The sequence below is a fragment of the Neomonachus schauinslandi genome, chromosome Y (genome assembly GCF_002201575.2).
Source record: "Neomonachus schauinslandi chromosome Y, ASM220157v2, whole genome shotgun sequence".
Taxonomy (NCBI): domain Eukaryota; kingdom Metazoa; phylum Chordata; class Mammalia; order Carnivora; family Phocidae; genus Neomonachus; species Neomonachus schauinslandi.
The window spans coordinates 539,498-547,392 of record NC_058420.1 but is presented as its reverse complement, the minus strand read 5'-3'; the positions used below and the strand labels follow the sequence as shown (position 1 = coordinate 547,392).

At 50.0% G+C, this 7,895-nt stretch overlaps 1 pseudogene; it reads right to left on the bottom strand.

Annotated features, from left to right (window-relative positions):
* Positions 1-622: 622 nt before the first annotated feature.
* LOC123323594 lies at positions 623-1,081 on the bottom strand (annotated as a pseudogene).
* Positions 1,082-7,895: the final 6,814 nt, after the last annotated feature.

The window sequence follows — 7,895 nt, the reverse complement described above, 5'->3', positions numbered from 1 at the left end:
ACGGCTACTCTACATAACTGTCTCATTACGCCTCTGGTCCAGGGGCAGAAGAGCCTGCCAGGTAGGGTGCATCCAGGGCACCCTGAGCCTCAGGCTGGCTGGCCGTGGGGAATGCAGGAGTAACTTGTGCCCAGAGCCCCTCAGCATCACATGGGGACCATGCACAACACAGCCTCTGGCTTGTCTGCAGGTGGACTTGGAGGCCATTGGGGAAGCGGCTCAGTCAGCCAAGATGGCTGTGAGGACACTGCAGACATAGGATGAGGCTGGAGAAGACTCTGTCCTGTCGAAAGCTGTCATGTCTCCACATCCCAGGCTTACTGGTTCCTTCTACACAACCCAGGGAGCAGAACAGGAACTTGGGATAAGGGGGTGGGACAGCAGGTTAATTGGCTTCTCAACTTTTGTCATGAACAGGTAGCTATTTTCTTTTTTTTTTTAGAACACCTTAAATTTTTAATCCTTTCTTTACAGGTTACCTAGACCACGTCTGATTAAGAAAACTGTAGAAAGTTAGTACCTGCCACAAGCAAACGCCAGGCTGCGGCACGTGTCGATTTTCCGCAGTGTCCTGCTTTGCGGGGTCTCTGCTCACACTCGCTGGAATCCGTTGCGGCCGAGTTTAGTCCACAGGTCGCTTCTCCCCGTATTTCTTTGGAACGTCTTCAGCGTTCTTACAGAATTTTTTATGGTCCTTAGAGTATTCTTCAGCTATGTCAGCCCGAAGTGGGTGCTCGGGCTGGGGGTCGTTCACCAGTGCTGTGAGGGACTGGATTACTTGGCCGGTTCTGGTTGCTGGCTTCCAGTTTTCAGCATTAATTCCTGGCAGACAGACCTGCCCCTTTTCATCGATGTTCGGGTGACAGATCTTTGTTTTAAATATGATCTTCGGTGCTTTGAGTGGGTACTCTGCTGGAAAGTTGATTTCGATTCTGAAAGCCCCCTTATCATATGGAGGGTTGTCAGGAACAATAAGCCCTCACCAAGTCAATAAATTAGCTTCATCAACCTGGATGTTACGGAAGTCTTTCATTCCACATTTGTGGATTTCGTCAATCTCCTTCATCAGCCTCCTGCTGGCCGCTATCTTGGATCTGGCACGGCTTGAACAGGCAGCAATTTTATCTACTCTACTGCCTGTTTTACATAAGCTAAACTTTCCCTGCTTGTCACCATCTTGGATCCCAGGTTTCTCCAAGTGCATGATGATGTGGGAAAGTTCTTGGACACTCTGTGACCTTTCAGGCTTCAGCAGGCCTAAGGTCAAGTGGCTGTTAGCAGGTGTGGGGGTGAAGAGCTTGCTGGGCAGGGCAGCCAGCTCACATCCTGGGGGATCCACTGCCAAACCTGACCCCTGCTGAGCCCTGCTACTGGAGGGAAGGGATCTCGCAGCCCTGAGACCCAAAGACAGAAGCTCACATTCCCAGAGCCAGGTTGGCCCCCCGTCTCTCCTCATTCCTCACCTACACGTCCCCTAACAGAGCCAGCCAGGACCCCACGGGAGATCCAGCACCATCAGCATCAGTAGGAGGAGAGTCAACTACTGAATGAAAACTCTAGTCCCATTCTCTCCATGTCTGGAAAAGCAAACACCGTACCTGGGGTTATCGTGGAGTGGGTAGCGGGCAGAGGGTGCAGGTAGACTGCAGCTGACGCAGAATTAGCTGGATTTCTTGACACTGCCTTTTTCTTTGTCTCTGGAGAAAAAGAGAGGTGATTAACTGAGGTTTTAGCATTTCTCATTTCAGCAGATATAATCAAACAAATAATGGCAAATAGTCTTTTATGTGCACAAAGCTTTCCACATTTCTAGAAAAGAAAATGCTCAATTGACAGGGACTGGCAGAGCAGAACTGGATAGAGCCCAGGGGTCCTCAGGCCTGACATGCAGTCTGGATACGACAGAGCTTGGAACTGTGCTATGGAGTGACGTTGGAGACCCTTAAACTGTATTTCCAGGTGATAAATTTAGAGAGAAAGTTATGTTATGGGAAACAGTAAAAAACAAGCTCCACAGCCAGCAGGAGAGATGGACCTGGTGCCCGTCAGGTAGTTGGTTGCCATTTGGGGGACTATGGTGGAGACCAGCATCATGTCCATGAGGGAGAGCTGGCTAAGCAGGAAGTACATGGGTGTGTGCCGCTGGGGTCCTCATGGATGAGCACAATCATGAGGGCATTGTCCATCAGGGAGATGAGGAAGAGCATGAGCACCGTTGAAAAGAGGAACAGATGGGTCTGAGTGTTTAGGCATTTACTTAAGAAGAGGTGGTCAAATGACATAGAAACCAAAATGAGACTTGGAGGAATAATTACATCTTTAATCTTTTAATCTTTCACTTTGTGACAGGATATTTGCCTTAGCATCCTATCACACTGCTCTGCTGTTAATACACAGTATTTTTTAACCCTAAGATTATTGCATAATAGGTATATATCACAGTACACATTACATTTCTATTATTTCTCTATGTCTTGTTAGTATGCCTCACATAATTTACTCATGATGTTAGGAAATAATACGAAATTCCAGTTTTCTAAAGTTTGTGTACTTCTGTGTTGAAAGAGCCTCATAGTCCCAGGCCTGTGTTAGGCAGTCCTTCCAGATCACAGGTGGACAAGGAGTAGGCCCGGTCTCTGACATTCAGGGGTTCCCTGGGACATCTGTGTGGGAGGGTGTCTTGTCCTCTGACTCCCTGCCTACCTGTCTGTCCCTAGGACCATCTCCTCCATCCTGGGCACATGGCTGGACCAATATCCCCAGGACTTTTTCCAGTGCCTAGAATTTCCCTGCCTGAACGTGCTGCTCACGTACATGGGCCTCCATATGCCAGGATCGGACCTGGAACGTTGTGCCCAGCGTCTGCTGTCACAGCTGCAACCCCTGGAGCCCCCAGAGCCAGAGGCTGGGGGTGAGGAGGGCCGGGGTTGCCTGGTGAGGGCCCGTGGAGGGGACCGGGCGGGCCACGCAGAGCAAGCCTCCATAGAGTGCGGTTGGGCCAGGAGCAGTGCATAGTCCCAGATCCCTGTCCCCATCGCCTGCCGTCCGGGGAGACCTCCTAGGGATCGGATCCTGGACTCAGACAGCACTGAGCGGAGGGAAAAGCTTCCTTCACATACGAGGGCTGTGGGAAGCCCATCAGACTGACGAGACTTTCTCTTCTTGGAGCTACAGCACCAGCCCCGGAGCGAAATCCGGAAGGAGTGCAAGAACTGGGGCCAGCTCCCGCTGTGGCCCCTATGTCGCCTCAGAGCCCCCGTGGGCCGAGCCCGTCCCTGCTGTGGGGGCTCAGCCACTAGGGAGAGCAGGGGCGCCCCCGGCCCCGTGGGTGCCAGCGCAGGTGCTAGTCCGAAGGCTCGTTCACGCTCCTTCGCTGGAAGAGCCACCCGTACCGATGCCCAACCCAGAGGTCGAGCAGGGTCCAGGCCCTGGTCCTGGGGTCTCCGCCAGGCCCGAGCAGCCCCCTGCCTCATTGGAGCAACCAGCCCCGGCCCCCAAGCAGCAGCTCCTGCTGGCTACAGCCCCGAAGGCTGTAGGGAGAGGATGGCTTCCTTTCCCCTGTCATTGCATTCTTTGTAGTGTTTGTGGTCTGTATGCACCTGTATAATGGCTTCCTGTACTTTGTTCCTTAAATAAAGTAGAATCTGAGTTTACATAAAATTTTACTCTGATCCTTTTCTTTTCCTTTTTTTTAAAATAAAGATTTTATTTATTGATTTGAGAGAGAGAGAGAGAGCGCGCGACAGCAGGAACACAAGCAGGGGGGAGTGGGAGAGGAGAAGCAGGCTTCCCGCTGAGCAGGGAGCCTGATGGGGGCTCAGTCCCAGGACCCTGGGATCACGACCTGAGCAGAAGGCAGAAGCTTAAGGACTGGAGCCACCTAGGCGCCCCTCTGATCCTTTTCAATTGTATATCCAGGTGCCATGAGGTACACTCAGAATGTTGCTCAACCATTCACTTCTAGAACATTCCCATCACAGAGACCACTGCTCCTCTCCCTGTCTCTGATGTTTACCTGTTCTGGGATTTTCCTGTTCCTGGAATCCTACAATATGGCCTTTTGTGTCTGGTTACAGAACAGAAGAGTGATTCATAATGGTTTTCAATTTTTTATAAAAATAACATTTTTATTACAAAGGAATGTTCCTGACAATGCAAAGATTCTGGGAAGCCGCAAGATGAAGTCTTTTCATTATGTGGGATAGGTTCCCATTCATAAGGATGCCTCGAAAGGCAGAAACCACAAGAGAAACGTCTGGGTCCTTGAGACACCTTTAAATTCCTTCATTTTCCTGGATAGACCACGTTTATCTTATTGTAATGTGCATATTATAAAAATGTGAAAATCTCACATGAAATCTTCCCATTTACTACTAATATATTTGGTACTAAAGTAAACAGTTCTTTAGGTAGTATCCAGATTATGTTTATTTAGTAAAATAATCATTTGAATATGAAGAAAAGAAGACACATTCCTTCTCCCAAAATAATCACCCTTAACACATGAGTCCATCTTCTAGTCCTTTCCCTCTGAGTGCAGTGTGTGTGTGTGTGTGTGTGACATGGTGGGGCAGGGCAGTTCCAGGGCTGGGCTCTTGATCTACCTGACATCCCCACAATGGACAGACACTGTCACTCCTGTCCCCTGGGGCATTCTCAGTGGCCACAGAGCATTTCTTCAGCTGCCCCAGCTGTTGAACAGTTGAGCCATTTATACAGATTTGCCTCTCAGAATTACACTGAAAACTACATCCATACCTTAAATCTCTGTTTCTTTAGGACTGTTTCCTAGAGGAACAAATGGAACCCCCTTAAGCCACATTTCTGGAGTATTGGCCGCAGACTCCTCTACCTATGCTCTCTTTATTAAGGTGGAGGCTTGTTTGGGAAAGGAGGGACCCGGAGACCCGAGATGAGCCCTGAAATCATGAGGAGGACAAGCCAGCAGTGAGGCCATCAGGGTCCCTGGCAGTGACCCACAGAGCAGAGAAGAGCCTGCCCACAGCCCCCTCATGGGTCCTCCCCCACAAGCATCCCTGCCCCGAGTGCTGGGACACACCTCACGCAGGCCCATCCCGGGACGCGCCCCAGCCACTCCAGCCCCTCCTGCGCCATAACTCAGCTTCTGACTCGAGCAACCAGGCCATGCTCCAGGCAGCAGAGGGCTGCATGTCAGGCCCCTCCTGTCTGCTTGCGCCCTGGCCATCCTGGCTGGAGCCCATCGTCTCAGGGAGGAACCTCGGATGGCAGCGCCGGTCAGTGAGTTGCAGACGTGCGTTCATCCGGATGTAGGGTTAGTGGCGACAGCGAGAACCACTGGCACCTCTGTGAGCACGAGAGACCTTTAGAAAGCACACTGGGTGCCCATGGGAGCTGCAGGATGGACTGAGCCTCAGCCAGAGGCATTGGCACTGGGCATAGCCCCTCCACAGCCCTCAGGCTCCTCCAGCAGTGACCCTCTGCCCCTGCCTGCCCCAACCGTGGTATCCCTCAAGTTCAGCTTGTGCGAGAGAGGGGGCTGCACTTCCCGCTCAAGACACCATGTGAGGAGAAGGGGGAGACCCCTGTCCTCCCCCAGCGGCATGTGAGGGGGAGTCCACTTCACCTGGACCTGTATGGGACGCCATGGCCAGTCACCCTTGCCCTCTCTGCCCCAAGATGGAGCTCCCCAGGCAAAGAAGACAGATCCTCAGAGAGAGAACATGGGGGGCTCTCCCTGCAGGAAGAGAGAGAAACACCATTGGATGGGGAGCAGGGGAGAGAGGAGAGCTCTGAGCACGAGGGGGAGGGCTGCCACAGGCTGGGGCGCTGCCATATTGGTCAGGGGCACAGGCTCTGTGTGGGCTTGTGGGGGGTGGCCAGGCTTCATCCTCCTGAGGTTTCCATCAAAACCAAATTCACCTCCAGAAAATACTTTCAACACCAACCACCAAAAGCCTCTGGGATCCTGGCAGCTATGGAGGCCCGAGTTGCCATGTAACAGTGATTACATGGTGGGGACAGACGGGGGACAGGAATGATGGAGCTGAGGGCAGCTCATTTTGTCTGCTATGGAGGGATAGAGCCCCATCTCAAGGCACCCCAACATTCGCTCCCAAGCCAGATGACAGTTCAGGGAGCTCCAGGTTGCCAGTGTCCACACTGGGGATTGTCCATGCCCAGGACACACGCTCTGGGTGATGTCCAGTCCCAGGGCTCGCCTGAGTCTGATGGGGGAGCGCCAGGGTTGTGGGATCCCAGCTGAGGGACGTGTCACCCATTCGGGAGGTGACGAAGGCTTTCTGGAAGGACAACTGAATCAGTGGGAGCCGGGCTTGCCGGGCAGAGGGGACAGACTGAGGCAGAGGCCCAGAGCCCATGGCCCCAGCGGGCTCACAGTGGGCTAACTTAAACAGGTACAGCTAAGGATTACTGAGTGTCTTTTGAGAACATGAATCATGTCAGTCAATCCCAATAACGATTCCACGAGGAAGGTAGAAAGGCTGTCCCCTTTTGACTAATAAGGGAATCCAGGCTTTAAGGAACTTCTGACTTCCGTGCTCCACAGTGAGGCCAAGGCAGGATTTGACTTCAGTTCCGGCTTATTTCACTTAGCATAATACACTCAAGCTCCATCCATGTTGTTGCAAATGGCAAGATATCGTTATTTTTTATGGCTGTATCACATTCCGTTTTTGGGGTGTGTGTGTGTGTGTGTGTGTGTGTGTGTGTGTGTGTCTTATAATATCTATTATATATATATATAAATACATATATATTTATATGGTTTATATGTATGTGCATGTGTGTTTACATACATACCACATCTTATTGATCTACTGATCAACAGATGGACCCTTGGGCTGCTTCCAGAATTTGGCAATTGTCAATAATGCTGCTGTAAACATAGGGGTGTATATATCCCTTTCAATTAGTGTTCTTGTATTCTTTGGGTAAATACCCAGGAGTGTGGTTACTGGCTTGTACGGTGGTTGTGTTTTTAACTTTTTGAGGAACCTCCATACTGTTTTCCACAGTGTCTAGACCAGCTTGTTTCCTCATCAATAGTGCAAGAGGGTTCCTTTTTCACATCCTCACAAACATATTGGTTTGATGTGTTGTGTTGATTTTAGCCATTCTGACAGGTATGAGGTGGTATCTCATTATACTTTGAATTGAATCTCCCTGATGATATTGAGCATCTTTTCATGTGTCTGTGGGCCAATGGGACGTCTTCTTTGGAAAAATGTTTGTTATGTTTTCGGTCCATTTTTAATTGGATGATTTGTTTATTGGGAGTTGAGCTGTGTAAGTTCTTTATATATTTTGGAAATTAACCCTTTATTGGATAGCTGTTCGCAAATACCTTCTGTGATTCTGGAGGTTGTCTTTAATTTTCGTTGATTGTTTCCTTTGTTGTACAGAAGCTTTGCATTTTGAGGTAGTCCCAGTAGTTTATGTTTTATTGCCCTTGTTCAGGAGGTCTATCTGGAAAAATGCTGCTAGGGGCGCCTGGGTGGCTCAGTCCTTAAGCGTCTGCCTTTGGCTCAAGTCATGATCCCAGGGTCCTGGGATTGAGCCTCACATCGGGCTACTGGCCCAGCGGGAACCTTGCTCCTCCTTTCCCACTCCCCCTACTTGTGTTCCTGTTCTTGTTATCTCTTTCTCTCTCTCTGTCAAATCAATAAAAAAATCTTGAAAAAATAAATTTTTAGAAAAATGTTGCCACAGCTGATGTCAGAGACATTACTGCCTGTGCTTTCTTCTAGCATTTTTATGTTTTCAGGTCTCATATTTAGGTCTTTAATTCATTTTGAATTTATTTTTGTGTATGGCATAAGAAAGTGATCCAGTTCATTCTTTCCCATGTAGCTGGCCAGGTTTCCCAGCACCATGGTTGAAGAAATGTTCCTTTG